Source organism: Heterodontus francisci, chromosome 8 (assembly GCF_036365525.1).
Source record: "Heterodontus francisci isolate sHetFra1 chromosome 8, sHetFra1.hap1, whole genome shotgun sequence".
In the NCBI taxonomy this organism is placed as follows: domain Eukaryota; kingdom Metazoa; phylum Chordata; class Chondrichthyes; order Heterodontiformes; family Heterodontidae; genus Heterodontus; species Heterodontus francisci.
In genome coordinates, this window is record NC_090378.1 from 36,149,817 (window position 1) to 36,167,911 (window position 18,095).

At 43.0% G+C, this 18,095-nt stretch overlaps 1 long non-coding RNA gene across 1 annotated transcript; it reads left to right on the forward strand.

Annotated features, from left to right (window-relative positions):
* Nucleotides 1-6,799: 6,799 nt before the first annotated feature.
* Nucleotides 6,800-14,802, forward strand: LOC137372747 (uncharacterized). The gene is made up of 3 exons (XR_010975490.1): nucleotides 6,800-6,886; nucleotides 7,273-7,389; nucleotides 14,715-14,802. It is a non-coding gene; the product is annotated as an uncharacterized lncRNA (long non-coding RNA).
* The last annotated feature ends 3,293 nt before the right edge of the window (nucleotides 14,803-18,095 follow it).

Genomic DNA, 18,095 nt, shown 5'->3' on the forward strand with positions numbered 1-18,095 from the left:
TCCACAGGTGCTGCAGAAAAATTTGATTGTCGGGGCTATTACACAGTTGGCTCTTCCCTTGTGCCTCTGTCTTTTTTCCTGCCAACTGCTAAGTCTTTTCGACTCGCCACACTTTAGCCCCGCCTTTATGGCTGTCCGCCAGCTCTGGTGATCACTGGCAACTGACTCTCACGACTTGTGATCAATGTCACAGGACTTCATGTCGCATTTGCAGACGTCTTTAAAGCGGAGACATGGACGGCCGGTGGGTCTGATACCAGTGGCGAGTTCGCTGTACAATGTGTCTTTAGGGATCCTGCCATCTTCCATGCGGCTCACATGGCCAAGCCATCTCAAGCGCCGCTGACTCAGTAGTGTGTATAAGCTGGGGAAGTTGGCCGCCTCGAGGACTTCTGTGTTGGAGATACGGTCCTGCCACCTGATGCCAAGTATTCTCCGGAGGCAGCGAAGATGTCGCTCTTGGCTGACATACGTTGTCCAGGCCTCGCTGCCATAGAACAAGGTACTTAGGACACAGGCTTGATACACTCGGACTTTTGTGTTCCATGTTAGTGCGCCATTTTCCCACACTCTCTTGGCCAGTCTGGACATAGCAGTGGAAGCCTTTCCCATGCGCTTGTTGATTTCTGCATCTAGAGACAGGTTACTGGTGATAGTTGAGCCTAGGTAGGTGAACTCTTGAACCACTTCCAGAGCGTGGTCGCCAATATTGTTGGATGGAGCATTTCTGACGTCAGGCCCCATGATGTTCGTTTTCTTGAGGCTGATGGTTAGGCAGCCGCAAACCTGTTGATGAGACTCTGCAGACACTCTTCAGTGTGAGATGTTAAAGCAGCATCGTCAGCAAAGAGGCGTTCCCTGATGAGGACTTTCCGTACTTTGGACTTCGCTCTTAGACGGGCAAGGTTGAACAACCTGCCCCCTGATCTTGTGTGGAGGAAAATTCCTTCTTCTGAAGACTTGAATGCATGTGAGAGCAGCAGGGAGAAAAAAATCCCCAAAGGTTTGGGTGCGAGAACACAGCCCTGTTTCACGCCACTCAGGATAGGAAAGGGGTCTGATGAGGTGCCGCTATGTTGAATTGTGCCTTTCATATTGTTATGGAATGAGGTGATGATGCTTAGTAGCTTTGGTGGATAGCCAATCTTTTCTAGTAGTCTGAAGAGACCACGTCTGCTGACGAGGTCAAAGGCTTTGGTGACATCAATGAAAGCAATATAGAGGGGCATCTGTTGTTCGCGGCATTTCTCCTGTATCTGACGAAGGGAGAACAGCATGTCAATGGTCGATCTCTCTGCTCGAAAGCCACACTGTGCCTCAGGGTAGATGCGCTCGGCCAGCTTCTGGAGCCTGTTTAAACCGACTCGAGCAAAGACTTTCCCCACTATGCTGAGCAGGGAGATTCCACGGTAGTTGTTGCAGTCACCGCGGTCACCTTTGTTTTTATAGAGGGTATGACATTGGCATCGCGTATGTCCTGAGGTACTGCTCCCTCGTCCCAGCACAGGCAAAGCAGTTCATGTAGTGCTGAGAGTACAGCAGGCTTGGCACTCTTGATTATTTCAGGGGTAATGCTGTCCTTCCCAGGGGCTTTTCTGCTGGCTAGAGAATCAATGGCATCACTGAGTTCCGATTTTGTTGGCTGTACGACCAGCTCATCCATGACTGGTAGAGGCTGGGCTGCATTGAGGGCAGTCTCAGTGACAACACTCTCGCTGGAGTACAGTTCTAGGTAGTGCTCAACACATTTACTTGCATTGGTCAGTGATTATGTCCCCTGATTTAGATTTGAGCGGGGCGATCTTCTTGATGGTTGGCCCAAAAGCTCTCTTAATGCCATCATACATTCCTCTGATGTTTCCGGTGTCTGAGGCCAGCTGAATATGACTGTATAGTTGCTGCCAGTAGTCATTTGCGCAGCGCCTGGCTGTTCTTTGTGCAGTGCTTCTGGCTGCTTTCAGTGCTACGGATGTTAACTCGCTGGGGGCTTTCTTGTAGTTCAACAGTGCAATGCGCTTAGCGGCTATGACAGGTTCCAGCTCTTCAGTATGACATTGAAACCAGTCTGCATTCCTCTTCGCACATTTGCCATAGGTGGTCAAAGCTGACTCATAGATGGCGTCTCTGATGTGGGCCCACTTGGTCTCAGCATCCCCTGTGGGAGTGTTTTGAAGGGCTGTTACAAGTGAATTTAGAAATTTTTGTAACAGCTGTGGATGAGAAATTCTGCTCGTGTTGATGCGCGGGTGGCCCTTCTACTTGGAATGATGCAACTTCTTTGGTCTGAGTCTAACCTTGCTGCACACCAGGGAGTAGTCGGTGTCGCAGTCCGCACTGTGGAAGCTGCGTGTGATTTGAACACTGTTTAAGGAGGCTCGCCTTGTGACGATGAGGTCTAGCTGGTGCCAACAACGTGATCTTGGGTGCCTCCATGAAACCTGGTGACAGGGTTTACTGTGAAAGAATGAGTTGGTGATGCAGAGGTTATGATAGGTACACAACTCAAGCAGTCGCTGCCCATTCTCATTCATCCTTCCAACGCCATAGCGCCCAAGGCAGGAGGGCCATGAGTCATGGTTGGTCCCAACCTTGGCATTAAAGTCCCCCAGCAGGAATAGGTGTTCGGTGTTGGGGATGCTACTAATGATATTATGGAGTTCCTCGTAGAACTGGTCTTTAGTTTCAGCTGGAGAGCAGAGTGTTGGAGCATAGATGCTGAGTAGGTGTACTGGACCAGAGGTGGTGTGCAGTTGGATGAACAGTATGCATTCCAAGCCATTTGAGGGAGGCTCTATTATGCTGAGCAAGGAACCTCTGATGGCGAAGCCCACTCCATGCTGTCTTGGTTCTTCAGGATCCCTTGCTGCCAGAAGAAGGTGTAGTCTTGCTCTGCTCGAAATCCACTCGCAGGGATGTGTGTCTCCTGAAGTGCTGCAATGTCTACATTGAGTCTGCTGAGCTTGTTGTTAATGATGGCGGTCTTCCGAGAATCGTTGATTTGTGTAAAGTCTTCCGACAGGCCAGGACACTCTATGCCCCTATTAATGAGGCCCAGAATGCTGTATGCTCTATTAACTGCTCTCTCAACCTGCCCTGCCCTGCAACCTTCAATGATTTATGCACATATACAGCCAGGTCCCTCTGCTCCTGCACCCGCTTTAGAATTGCACCCTTTATTTTATATTGTCTCTCTGCTTTCTTCCTACCAAAATGAATCTCTTCACACTTCTCTGCATTGAATTTCATCTGCCACTTGTCCACCCATTCCACCAACCTGTCTATTCTTTTGAATTTCTACTCTATCCTCCTCACAGTTCATAATATTTCTAAGTTTAGTACCATCAGCAAATTTTGAAATTGCACTCTGAACACAAAGGTCTAGGTGATTAATCTATATCAGGAACAGCAAAGGTCCTAACACCGACCCTTGGGGAACTCCACTACAAACCTTCTTCCAGTCCAAAAAACATCCATTAACCACTACTCTCTGTTTCCTGCCACTCAGCCAATTTCATATCCATGTTGCTACTGTCCCTTTTATTCCATGAGCTATAACTTTGCTCACACGTCTGTTGTGTGGCACTTTATCAAGTGCTTTTTGGAGGTCCATGTACACCACATCAACAGCGTTGTCCTGATCAACCTTCTCTGTTACCTCATCAAAAAACTCAAGCAAGTTAGTTAAAAATGATTTTGCTCTTCACAAATCCATGCTCACTTTCCCTAATTAACCTGCATTTTCCCAAATGACTATTAATTTTACCCCAAAAAGACACTGATATATGCTTAGAGGCACAGGGCAAGGCTACAATACTTAACAAGTACTTTGTATTGGTGTTCACTAAGGAAGAGGATGCTGACAAAGTATCAGTAGAAGCAGAGATGGTAGAGGTAAAAATTTATAGGTAGGATGTACTGGAAAGGCTGGCTTTCCTTTGAGTGGATAAGCCACCCAGTCCAAATGGCTTGCATCTCAGGTTGCTAAAGGAAGTGGGAATGGAGATAGTGGAAGGGCTTACCATAATCTTCCAATCTTCTCTAGATATAGGGGAGGTGCCAGAGGATTGGAGAGTGGCAAATGTGACACCCTTATTCAAGAAAGGGTGTAAGGACATTCTTAGTAACGACAAGCCGGTTAGTTTAACACGTGTGTTGGGTAAGGTTTTAGAAACAATACTCAGGGGAAAAAGAGTCACAGACCCTTGGAGATGTTTGAGTTAATTAGGGAGTGCCAGCACAGATTTATAAAAGGCAGATCATGCTTGACTAATCTAACTGATTTTTTTTGATGATGTAACAGAAGGTTGATGAAGGGAAAGCAATGGATGTTGTCTACAGGGATTTTAAGAAAGCGTTTGATAAAGTACCACATAAAAGTCCGGTTAACAAAATTTGGGCTCATGGGATAGGAGGGCAGTGTCAGCTTGGATAAAAAAATTGGCTTAAGGACAGTCAACAGCGAGTCATGGTCAATGGTCGTTTTTCAGACTGGAGGATTGTAGACAGTGGTGCTCCCAAGGGTCAATGCTAGGACCACTGCTCTTTTTGCTATATATAAATGACTTGTACTTTGCTGATGAGACCAAACTTGGAGGAATGGCAAACAGTGAGGATAACACAAACTGCCTGCAAAAGGACATAGATAGGCTGGCAAAATGGGCAGACAAATGGCAGATGAAATTTAATACAAAGAAATGTGAGGTGATACATTTTGGCAAAAGGGATAGGGAGCAACAATACAGATGAAATGGTACAGTTTTAAAGAGTGTGCAGGGACAGAGGGACCTGGGGAAGAGAGTAGATAGCAAAGCATATGGGATCTTGGGCTTCATAAATAGAGGTGTTTTGTACAAAAGCAGGGAAGTTATGCTGAATCCTTATAAAGCTCTGGTTAGGCCACAACTAGAATATTACATCCAGTTCTGAGCACCACGCTTTCGGAAGGATGTGAGGGCACTTGAGAGGATGCAGAGGAGATTTACTAGAATGGTTCCAGGGATCAGGGATTTTATTTACAAGGTTAGGTTGGAAAAGCTGGGATTGTTCTCCTTGGAGCAAAGGAAATTGAGGGGAGATCTGATAAAGGTGTACAAGATTATGACAGGTTTGGATAGAGTAGACAAAGAAAGGCTGATGTTAGAAGGACTACAGGACACAGATTTAAGATTTTGTGCAGGAGATGCAGGGGGGATGTGAGGAAGGACGATTTTCTACGCAGCGAGTAGTAATGACCTGGAACTTGCAACAGTGATGGAAGCGGCGACAATGTATGATTTCAAAAGGAAATCGGATGAACACTTGAGGGAAATATATTTACAGGGCTAAGGGATATAGCTGGAGAATGGAAATGATTGGATTGCTCTACAGAGAGCCGGTATGGACTCAATGGGCCAAATAGCCTCTTTCTGTGTTATGACTCTATGATTGTGTAGTATTTATAGAAAGGACAGATAGCCACTCTTCTATTTGATTATTTGAAAGTTTTGTTTGCGAAAGGCCAGATAAAATAGTTTTGTAATACAAACATAGGAAAATGTTTAAAACTACACATCACAACACAGGAAAAAATTTTGCAGAAGACCAGCCAGAAGCTGGGAGTCCGAGCACTTACCATTTCTTTAATCCCATTCACCACGTTTCTCATTTTCTTCAAGGCTACTACACTTCTCAGGCGGGCTTTTGCTATCACCTGATAACAGTTTCTGCATTCTAGCCATCTCATCAGCTTCAAACTCACGACAGTGCAGAATATAATGGCAGAGATGAGCTCCAGGGGAAGAAGAATAGGCTGAAAGTAGGATATCACAGCAAGGACACCGATTAATATTTCTATGACTTCTGAACATACAGCTATGCTCAGTTGTTGAACATGAATAACACACTTCAACAATAATAAAATCACGAGATGTGATGGGGTTATCTTCAATGCTGACAGAGGACCACTTGGTGCAAATGATTGGAACACTTTTAGAATATTGCTGTAGCCATTGTTTGACCAATATTTACATTTTTAGTTTTTCCTCTCTCATTTTAGGTTCTATATTTCAATTTAGCCTGATTAACAATTTAAAGTTATTTATGTTTAATATTTTAATTTATTATAACAAACAACAGATATAATTTTAAAATTAAATTATCAAACTAGGCACTCCTAAACAATAATATTGTAAGGTATTTTTTCCCACTGGTCCAAATCGTGAGTTTCTAACATTAACTTTGAAACTTCACAATTACAATCTATAGGTAGCTCGACACTTACAAAAAGCTTTTTCAATGCAAACACTGACACCTTCTGTATTACCATATATATATAAATTCACTGTCTCCAATTCATTAACATATATATTATCAATATTATACACTACTTCCTAAATGATAGCTTGGCTCAGTGGTAGCATTTTCATCTCAGACATTTGGGATTCAAGTCTAACTCCAGGATTTGAGCATATAATCTAGAGTTGCACTTCAATGCAATACTGAGAGAATGACACATTATCAAAAGTACCACCTTTTGGATGAAACATTAAACAAAAGGTAAAATGGCACTATTTGAAGAGTGAAAATTCTTCCAATGTCCTATCCAAGATTTATTTTTCAACTAACATCACCAAACCCATAAAAACTTACATTCCACTCATTTTTCATCTGTGAGATATTACTGTCCATAAATTGACTGCTGTATTTATTCCTTTTACAAGAGTGACTGCACTTTAAAAAATAACTGCTGTGCGGTACCCGCAGATGTCTTGGGGACGTGAAAGTTATGATACAAAGTCAAGCTTTGCTTTTCGTTCCTTACAGGAATAATTTCCTCAAATTGACACATTCAAGTTGATTAATTAGTTGCACCTGTGATACTCTTTTCCCATCTGCTTCAATGGTCCAGGTATTTTCAATTGATTGTTTCTATTAAATGCATCCTTATATTCTCTTTCATATATTCTTGATTTTTATTGTATTAAATATGAGTGCTATATTTTTATTTTCAGTTTACTAGCTCACCTCTATCTTGGCAGTTTTATGATTCTTAATGTTTCAAGAATTTTGCTACGCCACCTCTTTTGATTTTCTATCACTCTTTGTGTGGTTGTTTTTTGATCTCTCCTTTTCTTACCAGTTTCATCCTTAACACTAACTTTTGGATTTTGTTAGCAAGATTCCTGCTAGTTCTGACTTCTCTTCCTCCCTTAAGTTTTCTTTTTACGTTTGTATTATTTCAACTGTTGAAACTGCCACATTCTTACCTTTTTGTATTTCCTCATTGCATTCCAGAACTTGCCAGTTTTAAATGCCAGCATTCCAGACTTTCAACTGATTGGCTTTTTGAGCAACAGCTGATTTGTCCTCGACATACATAATATGGCATCAGCATGTACGCCAACTGTTGGGGTAGGTGAACTTCTCTTATGCTGTCCCTTGTCCTCATTGTGAGGAAGAAGGTAGATAGTACTTGGCAGCCATTCTTTCTTCCTGTTAAAATGTTTAATGATGGCTGAGGCCAAATTCCTGGCTGGTCGCAAGCCTCCCAGTTAAAACAGTTTGAGCTAACTGAGTCCTGAAGGACATCGCTGCCAGACTGGGCTGCAGAAGCTGGTAAGAGAAGAGAATTAATACGAGGGAATCGGGGGAAACTCTCCACTGGATGGAGTCATACCTAACACAAAGAAAGATGATTGTGGTTGCCAGTCACCAATCACCTTAGCCCCAGGACATCACTGCAGGAGTTCCTCAGGACAGTGTCCTAGGGTTAACCATCTTCAGCTACTTTATCAACGACCTTCCCTCCATCATAAGGTCAGAAGTGGGTGTGTTCATGTTGTGGAATGACCTTAAGAAGGGACCACCTTAAGGAGCTGCAAGTGAACATCACTGGAGTAAGTGATGTTGTGTCACACATAACCAGTCAGTTGTGGGTGGAGCACGACAGAGTAAGATGTGTTTAGATGTAGCTTGTGCAATGACTGTTGGTATATACATGTTCCAGTTAAAGTATAATAAAACCCACATTTACTTTGGATATTACTTGTAGTCTTGTGAGTCTTACAACAGATCACACACCAAAGGAACAAGTAATATTACACGGTGACAGCATCTGGGATTTACATTTTTTCGGAAGGCCACCAATAATTACATCGTGGCAACTTTGGATTTATTCCGCAGAGCACACCAACAAAGAGCAAACAAAGAACAGCAGGCTGCCTACCTGAAGCGGGTGAAGATCCTGGACAGCAGTCAGCAGAAAACCCCACAACACTGCAATGAGCGAGACTACAGATGGACCCCAGGATACAACAGACGATTTGACAGGAGACCGGAGCTTTGACCTATCTAGCAGAGGGTTGAAAATTTTGAAAAGCAGTAGCTGAAGCCCTTACTGTTTTAGTTTTCCCTTTATTAGCTTCATGGGTGGGGCCTAAGCTGAAAATGCAGGAAGATCTTGATCACATCACTGGAGGTCCAGCACAAAGTAAAAGGTTATTTGTGGCAGCTGCTGGTACTGCAAGCTCCAGCCCTCTGTAAAAAAAAAACTGCTCTCAGTTAAAAAAAATCAGCAGTTCACTATGTAAAAAAACCACAAGCTGTGTAAACACAGCTGTCACTCCATTTAAAAAGAACAATGTAGTCTCTCACTCTTAAAAGGGGCAGGCCTGAAAATAAAACATCTGTCCAAAAAGGAAACAAGCCTGTACAAAGCCCTATATTTATATAAAAATAGGATCATCGAGACAATGGCTTTCAGATATCCAGTTATAGATTGGAAGGTGTTGGAAATAGCATCTGAATTTAAACTGTTCCAACAGCAAATGGAGCTGTGTTTCCTGGATCAAGAAATGAGTGAACCAGAGCAACAAGCTACCAAAATTATGATCGTATTGGGCAACGAGAACTTGCAACAAATCAATACATCAGGATTATCAGCTGAGGATCAGAAGGACACTAGCAAGATATGGGCATTCCTGGAGCAGCAACTCACGGTGAAGGTAAATTTCTGAGTACATAGGCTTGAGCTTATGACCTACTAGCAAAGGCAAGATGAGTCCATTGATCTGTTTGTTGCAAGGTGCCGAGACAAAGCTCATATTGTGACTTTGCAGATAGCGAATTGTTCAGAACGGGTTATAGAGCTTTTACATTTACCCCAATAGAGGCCTCTCAAAAAAAACCTGCTAGAAAAGAAGAAAGGGCCACCATAGATGCACTACACAATGATGGAAGGAAATTTGAAGCCATCATGGCTGGGCGCAAACAGTTACAAGTGTTGGGGACGGCTACAACAATTGGTATGGTAACCAATGCTCAGATGTCAGCTACGCCTTGTCGCAAATGTGGCCTGACTCACCCAATTCACAGTTGTCCGGTGTACCATGGCCAGTGCAAAGCTTGTGGCATGCGAAGACACTGAGTAAGGCAGTGCAGAAGGCCAAGCTGAGATACTGCACACAGGAATGGTGGCCGATCACATGCAGAGAGAACGTCTGCAAGACAGGATGGCAAACGCAACAAAAGCTATGCAAACATGCAACAAAAGCCTAAGCAGGTACATCAGGTCAGCAGAGAGACAGATTGCCAGGAGGACAGGTGTGAAGAATGCACTCATGCAAACAGTGAACAAGCATTTCACATAGTCAATTTGGATCAACATGCCAATGCTATTATGCAATCTGAGGTATTCACCATGATTGGGATTGTGTTCAGTCCCATTCGTAACTCCTTATATAATGAAGCAGTCCATGCCTGCATGCAACAAGACCTGGACAACATTCAGCCTCGAGCTAATATGTAGCAAGTAACATACACATCACACAAGTGCCAGGCAATGACCATCTCCAACAAGAGAGAATCTAACCACCTCCCATTGACTTTCAACAGGATTACCATTGCTGAACAATCAACTGGGAGTTATCATTCACCAGAAACCTAACTGGACCAGCTACATAAATACTGTGGCTACAAGAGCAGGTCAGAGGCTGAGAGTTCTGCAGCATATAGTTCACCTCCTAATTCCCCAAAGCCTTTCCACCGTCTAAAAGACAGAAGTCAGGATTGATGGAATACTCTCCACATACCTTGATGAATGCAACCAACAACATTCTGGAAGCTCAACATTATCCAGGACAAAGCAGCCCACTTGATTGCAACCCCATCCACTAACATTAACATTTACTCCCTCCACCACTGACACACAGTGGCTGCAGTGTGTACCACCTATAAGATGCCACTACCCACTAACACTTAGTGGTTATTCTACACGTGCTCTTGTGTAATCTAGTGCTTCTACAAAGTGAACTCCAGTAGCAGTAGCAGGCGAGGTGAATGGCTGCTGAGAATCTGAAGAGAGCAGTTTAGACATTCTCCTAGGCTGCCCACTAGAGGCCATGGGCCATGATTTCCCTGCCTCAGACTGTGCAATCTCAGCATGGGCTTCAGCAGTCTGGGCTGCCTGGCTGGCAGGACACGGCAAAGGCAATAGCGCAGTGGCATGGGACGGATCAGCAATGCTGGTATCCGGAAAGAGGCCAGTAGGCTCCTGCTCCATGATTCCCATGTCACTGCCTCAAGGCGTCTGTTCAGCCAGCCCAGTGATCTGGTGAAGGACAGATCTCTGGGCACCAGACACACTCTGCAAACCCCTTTCGACCAAGGAGCCGAGAGCCACATGGCAGCTCCTGAGCTTCCATTGCAGCACTTTGTTATCCCGCACCAGCTGCAATGACTGCATTGAAAGCTGCAACCTGACATCAAATGCTGTATGATTTCAGGCTCTACAGGTCACTGGCTCCAATTGACCAGCCTCGCCATGATGGAGGGGATGGATTCCAGGCTCTGTGTCAAGCAACAGACCAGATGGAGGCAAACTCCTCCATCCCCCAGGCTATGACCTGTAAACATTCAGTCAGGTTTTCCATAGCTTCAAGCATTTAGTGTCTCGCACCCATCAGCCTTCTTCTGAAGCTTGGTCCTGAGGTCCTAATCTGACTCCTCTACAGTAGAATAAAAGCAAAATACTGCGGATGCTGGAAATCTGAAATAAAAACAAGAAATGCTGGAAATACTCAGCAGGTCTGGTAGTATCTGTGGAGAGAGAAGCAGAGTTAATGTTTCAGGTCAGTGACCCTTCTTCAGAACTGGCAAATATTAGAAATGTGAAAGATTATAAGCAAGTAAAGTGGGGGGTGGGGCAAGAGATAACAAAGGAGAAGGTGTAGATCGGACAAGGTCACAGAATAGCTGACCAGAAGGTCGTGGAACAAAGGCAAACAATATGTTAATGGTGTGTTGAAAGACAAAGCATTAGTACAGATAGGGCGTTAACGGACTGAAAATTGAACAGCCGCAAGTACAAACATTAAAAAAAAGTGGGTAAGCAAACTGAACAAACTTTTTTTTTGTGTTTATTTTATTTCATCTTAGTTTGCTAACGACTACGAATACCCGACATAACCACGCTAGTATGCATACATGATAAACACACACGCAGATAGAGACAGTAAAGTAGAAAGAATAAAGGAGAAAAGTTTGAAGCAAAAGCTGGTGTTTATTTACTGTCCTTTGAGTTCGATGTAGAGTCTTTGATTGCAGAGAGAGACAGGCAGGAGAGAGGATCTTTCTTCAAGTTCAGTTACAGTCTGACCCAAACTGTTCTGTCAGCAGTTCAAAACCAAACCTGGGCCAGCATGTGACTAGTTGTTTTTTTTAACAAACTCCACTGTGTTTTTGTAGATTCCTTTCATCTTAGCAGGCACCCACAGTGGAGGGTGGGGTGGAGGAGGGGGAGGGGGGGGGGGGGGGGAATGGAATGCTGGCTTGTTCCACATTCAATGTCTGGTGATCAAACCCATTTTGGTTAATTGGATCAGAGAGCCGTTCTATTGACTGTTCAGGCAACTGTCGCTTAATATGCAATTTTTTCCAGCCACTGCTAATCTCTTTAAACAATTCATCTCTTCAGTCCAGCAACAGTTTAAAATTAATGTTTCATATGATGAAATTAATATGCATCAGTCTAGGCAGGTGGGGTCTTCATGACAACATACAAGTATGGTTGTCTTCCTGTAGTGAGGTTCTGCTGTGGCCTGTTATGTGTTGTCTTGTCCTGGAAGAGAAAGAGTGGTAACAGTGAATGAGCATATTTGGCAGGTGTGTTTGTGTGTTGTGTGTGAGATGCCTCACTTGGTTAAAGAGATGTGTTTGCAGTGTGAGTAGTGCCAGTGAATGATACAGTACTGTGGGTTTTGTGAATGTCAGTGCATAGTTAGAAAGTGGATTAAGCGTGTTGAGGTTATGATGCTGGTGGTGGTACAGTTATTGCAAAGTGTACTTGTGAGATGGGACTCTACCTTGACCATTCGTGTCAAACCATTAAATTTCATGCGACACTGGAGCTATAATGTGGGCGAGGGTTTCCAGCTGTACTCTCTTGGGCGATCTCCTCCCACATGCACTGCATTAGCTGACGCTGTGGCCTCCTTTTCCCCTTGGGTTCAAGACATCCCTCCTCCTCTATACCTTCTGCACCAGGACCTGCAGTGCCATGTCGGAGAACCTGAGCGCCCTCTTTCTAGCTCTTTAAAATATCCTTCCACAGTGACTTCTCTCCCAGCCTGTGCACTCCATACCTTCAGTAGAAGTGAGTGAGTGCAGGCTGCATAGACAGCTCCAGGAAAATTGTGTTCAATCAGTGTTTGAGTGCAAAATCTGCCATTGTTGGTTTCAGCACCTGCAGGCATGTTTAAATCATGATAATCACCAATTAGACCAAAAGCTGCATGCTAAATCCACACTTTCAAACAGGCATTTCTCATTAGCACAGCACCCATTTTCACTCTTTGGCTAAATTAACTCTCGTCATGCAGGCCCCCACCTGCGAAGAATGAGGCACATTAATTTTGCCACATAGACGTTAAATTTCAAATTGTTGCTGGGAAGAAGAGAAGGCCTGTTACAAGTGGTTGCCAGGCCCCCTGGCTGGAAAGATATTTTTGCATATTAGCAGACAGTATTGGAACAAAGGAGCTATCCTCTGCTCCTATACAATACACAGATAAGACCTAGTCAAACCAGTTCGTCACGTGACCACCCTGCTGGCCAATAAGTTGCAGAGACAGTGTTTGAACTGGAAGGAAAGCTGTTTGCTCCTGGATTGAAAAAGAGCACTCCTGTCCTGTCTGCTCCCATCTCTTTCTCACGGAACTGAAAGCCACTAAAGACACATGAACCCCAAGAGAGAAAAGTCTCCTACAGTGAGCAAAGTTTAAGAATAATACTGGGCCCCAACGAAAAGCAAGATTTACCTACAAGCAAGGACTATACAGTGAGCTCGAAGACCCATAACAAAAGAACTCTCCAGATATTGCCTCAAACTTTTCCACTTTATTTCTTCTGCTCTTTTCTGTCCCCGTCTGCATGTGTGTATTGCGTATGCATGCTAGTGTGGGCACATCGTGTATCCGTAGGCGTCAACTGAATTAGAGTTTAAGTATATGTTTAATACGTTTCACTTTTCTTCTTTAAACCTAAGAAAGCCTGTTTATGCTTGTTTCTCTGCCTTACAATTGGAAAACAGTGAACAAGGATTCACCAAGTGGAAGCTCAAAACACGGTGTATTTAATATCAAACCCTGTTACAGTAAGACCAGGTGAAGGCTGAGAGGCATCCCTAGACACCTTTCTCACCTGGTTGTAGCACTCGCTTTATGTTCACCTAAGGGAGCAGACAGGGCCTCATTTTTATGCCAAAGTTATCGCCTTTGACAGTGCAGCACTCTCTCAGTATTGGAATTTAGGAGGAAATTCCTGACTGTAATTTTTAAAGTCATGGATTTAATGTAACTCCTCCCAAACCCAGTTTCTTCTTCTGAATCTGCTTGAAAACTGGTGTATACTCTAAGCCTCTGTATGATATGCAGTGCATTCCTATGCCCTTGTAAGGTTGCACACCACTTACCCAAGTCCAGTGAGGTGCAAGTTGATAGTACCAAGATTTGGGAACCCCAAGCATTGCTGGAATTTTACCAAAGAGACTATACAGTTTCTAATTACAGGGCACTCATGAGCTTGTTACTTCTTCAGCCAGGGTGATCTCATGAATGGAGTTGCATTATTTCTTGAAAGATTTATACTTTTTTAGATTTTCCTGATATCACAAGCAAACAGTTTAGTAATGTATTTTACCAGTTGATAGATAAGGCTAGTCACACCTAAAAGTAAAAAAAAAATTCTTTTACATGCTTACATGAACAGTAGGCCGGATGAACATTGTTAAAGGTAACAGGGAGACCATCTCAAAGCGAAATTAATAAATTGGAATGTTTTCTGGATTAGGACATATTACTTAAACTATTTTGAAAATCAGACCTGCCTCCTTAGAAAGACTGTACCTGGTGAGAACCCTCTCTCCTTTTCTGATTGTGCTCTTGTTCCAAGGTGTCCTGCTATCAGTTGCAGTCAAAAGTATTCAAGGGGAATTCAGCAAACCAGGTTGAAACTGTAGAGGGTAAGAGACGGTAATATTACTTTAATCAAAATTTGTGGTTGAGACTTGCGAGGCTATCCAACCCAGGAGCATCGATAGTTTAAATAAAATACAGGAAGCTATGCTGTATACACGTGTACAGAAAACTGACCGAATCTGTCCAGCATACATTGCAAAAGCCAAAAGATTTTTTTTTTAGCTAAAGTATCCTGTTAATAGCTGTAAACTGTTTTCATTACAGATAAACAGAGTCGCTGGTGAAAAAAAACACTTTAAGGCTATGGAATGTTTAGCAAAAAGCAGAAAAGCTGTAAAAATTGAGTTGAAACCAATAAACAGACATACTGCAATGCTATGTTTTGCTTTGATGCCAAGTTGGAACTTTGGAGATGCTTCACATACACAAAATCATGGAGTCATGGTGTCTGAAAACACAAAGATGAGATTGACATGTTTTAAAAAGGCTAATTTAGCTGGCCTAAGTGCACAAAGTGTTTTGAAAAGCTGCAAAGTGATACAGACTGACGTTGATTGATGACATCAGAGTTTTGCCTTCTTTTGAAATGTGCAGAAACTAGAAATTCAACAAGCAAGTTTATAAGAAATCAGTAATTTAAGGGTCTTAGATTTTTCAATTGTCCTGTGGTTTTGAAATGTGAGAGAGACCAGGAAAGGAAGCTGCTATTGTGTTTACTGATAAAGATCTTGAAGGCATCTGTAACATCCATGAGGGGTGATGAAATTACTGAAGGAAATGTATGTAACATGCTCATCATCGAGGCAGTCTCTAATATTGTAGTTTGAACAAAGAATTAGATGCTTCAATGGGCAATTCTATCTTAAGATGCATTTTGATCGGACTGTATGAACTTGAGAATGAAACATCCTGCCCACCTTGGAAAGAAAGGTATAAAAATTGTTGCAAAGTGTGATTTGTTTAAGGCGGGTAGCTTGGTCAGCTACTGAAGAGAATGATCGGCAGGGAGAGAACCACTCACTGGGGGATTGTGTATGTATAACTCCTTCTAACGTATTTGTGACTAACTGGTGTATTGTTTGCTAACTGATATTCCTATCAAACCTAGAAAAGACATTAGTATTTAATTTGGGCTTTGAGTGTCATCTCATTATTTTTCATCATTCTCATATCCAAACAGTAGAGTAACCTGTCAAGGGATTGACGATGTTAAGACCAAGGCGGGAGTAATGCACTGTTAATTCAGTCCCACTACTCCACAGGTCACAGCATATTACTAAAGTTTCCCACCTCCTGGAAATTAGCCAAATTAAACACTTTATTTATCCTCCAGAATAAAGCATGCCAAACCAGGTTTCTTTAAACAACAACAAAATTAACTATTTATTAATAAACAAAGTTTTAAATGATATTGAGAAAAATCTGTATGAAAAGATTTTATAACTTATTCTTCCTAACCCTCATGTACACACACATACATTCAAATACCAACAATTAACCAGTTTTAAAAGGTTGTTTTAAGTTGCAACAGTTTCTTAGAAATAATAAAATAATTAGTTGTCACAGTCTGGTAGGATATTTCCAGATCGGTGAGGTGTCCCAGAGTCGAACAGTCAGATGCCACTCTAAGTCTCACCAGGTGAAATTAATGAACAGTCTGTGATGGATAGGTGGTCAAGTCAATTTGTCTGCAGCAGGCATCACATATCTCTTTCAGCAAAAGGTTGTTTCTTCACCCAGAGAGTGGTGAACCTGTGGAATTTGCTACCACAGAAAGCAGTTGAAGCCAAAACATTGAATGTTTTCAAAAAGGAGTTAGATATAGCTCTTGGGTCTAAAGAGATCAAAGGGTATGGGGCGAAAGCCGGAACAGGCTACTGAATTGGATGATCAGCCATGATCATAATGAATGGCGGAGCAGGCTCGAAGGGCCAAATGGCCTACTCCCGCTCCTATTTTCTATGTTATAGCAACTTAACTTTTAAAGTAGCAGTCTAACAGTAGAAACTTTCTTGAGATTTCAGGATCTCCCAAAAACACAAAAGGCAACAGGACTCACTCTTGAGTCAGGAATTCTTGACTGGAAGCAACAGCAATCTGCCACACCTCCAAAGCAGTGTTCCTCCATAGAGTGTAGCAACTCCTCTTTTCCTGAGTCTTTTCTCTCTCTTCAGACAGGTCAAACCCACACCTTAAATGTAGTATTTCTTTCTAAGAGATGCAAGGCTTATTTTTCAGAGAGAGTAGGTCTTTTCCCTGGTCTACAAACACAAGTCCCAGCCAGCTCTCTACTAGCTGCTCCCAGTTCCTCATCTGTTTCACACTGCAAAATTGAAACTAAAACCTTTCAACAACCAAGTCACAGGACAGTCATAAATCTTCCTGGTTGCTTGGATACAAGTTTTACAGCCTGCACACTTCAAACAGAGCAGCCAGTATTCACAGAAATCCCCTTTTCCAGCTCTTAAAAGCACACAGACCTCTTAATTTAAAAACTCTTGTGGCAGGGTGGCACAGTGGCGCAGTGGTTAGCACTGCAGCCTCACAGCTCCAGCGACCCGGGTTCGATTCTGGGTACTGCCTGTGTGGAGTTTACAAGTTCTCCCTGTGACTGCATGGGTTTTTGCCAGGTGCTCTGGTTTCCTCCCACAGCCAAAGACTTGCAGGTTGATAGGTAAATTGGCCATTATAAATTGCCCCTAGTATAGGTAGGTGGTAGGGGAAATGAGGAATATGGGATTAATGTAGGATTAGTATAAATGGGTGGTTGATGGTCGGCACAGACTCGGTGGGCTGAAGGGCCTGTTTCAGTGCTGTATCTCTAAATAAATAAAAAAATAAAAAACAATGGTTAGATCTTACATAGAGAATGAATCTATAATGAGACTTCAGTATGTGTTTTCCAGATAGATTCTAAAAATAGTTTCTCATTATGTTACTGGTTTTAGTAGCGAGACTATATAGTATCGCATGACATTAAAATCAAAGTCCAATCACAAGAACACATTAAGGACTTGTGTGTACAGATCTCATTGTACTGAGTTAGCAGTAAAGCATGAATGTCGAGCAGTAGTTTTCATGAGGAGTGTATTCACAGGTGAATGATTCATTATTATTAATAAAAGGTATAGTCATCTCGGCCTGTTTTCAGATCCAGACCCGGCGTTACACAGGCAGTGTGTTTTTGTTTCATTCGTTCATGGCATGTGGGCGTTGCTGACAAAGCCAGCATTTATTGCCCATACCTAATTGCCCTTCAGAAGGTGGTGGTGAGCCACCTTCTTGAACTGCTGCAGTCCTTGTCGTCGGTACATTCACAGTGCTGTTAGAGAGGGAGCTCCAGGATTTTGAGCCAGTGACAGTAAAGGAATGGTGATATATTTCCATGTCAGGATGGCGTGCATCTCAGAGGGGAACTTGCAGATGGTGGTGTTCCCATGTGTCCACTGCCTTCGTTCCTCTAGGTGATAGAGGTCACTGGTTTGGAAGGCGCTGTCGAAGGAGCCCTGGTGAGTTGCTGCAGTGTATCTTGTAGACGGTGTTTACTAGTGCCATAATGCACTATGGTGGAGGGAGTGAATTTTTAAGGTGGTAGATGGGTTGTCAATCAAGTGGGTTGCTTTGCCCTGGATGGTGTCGAGATTC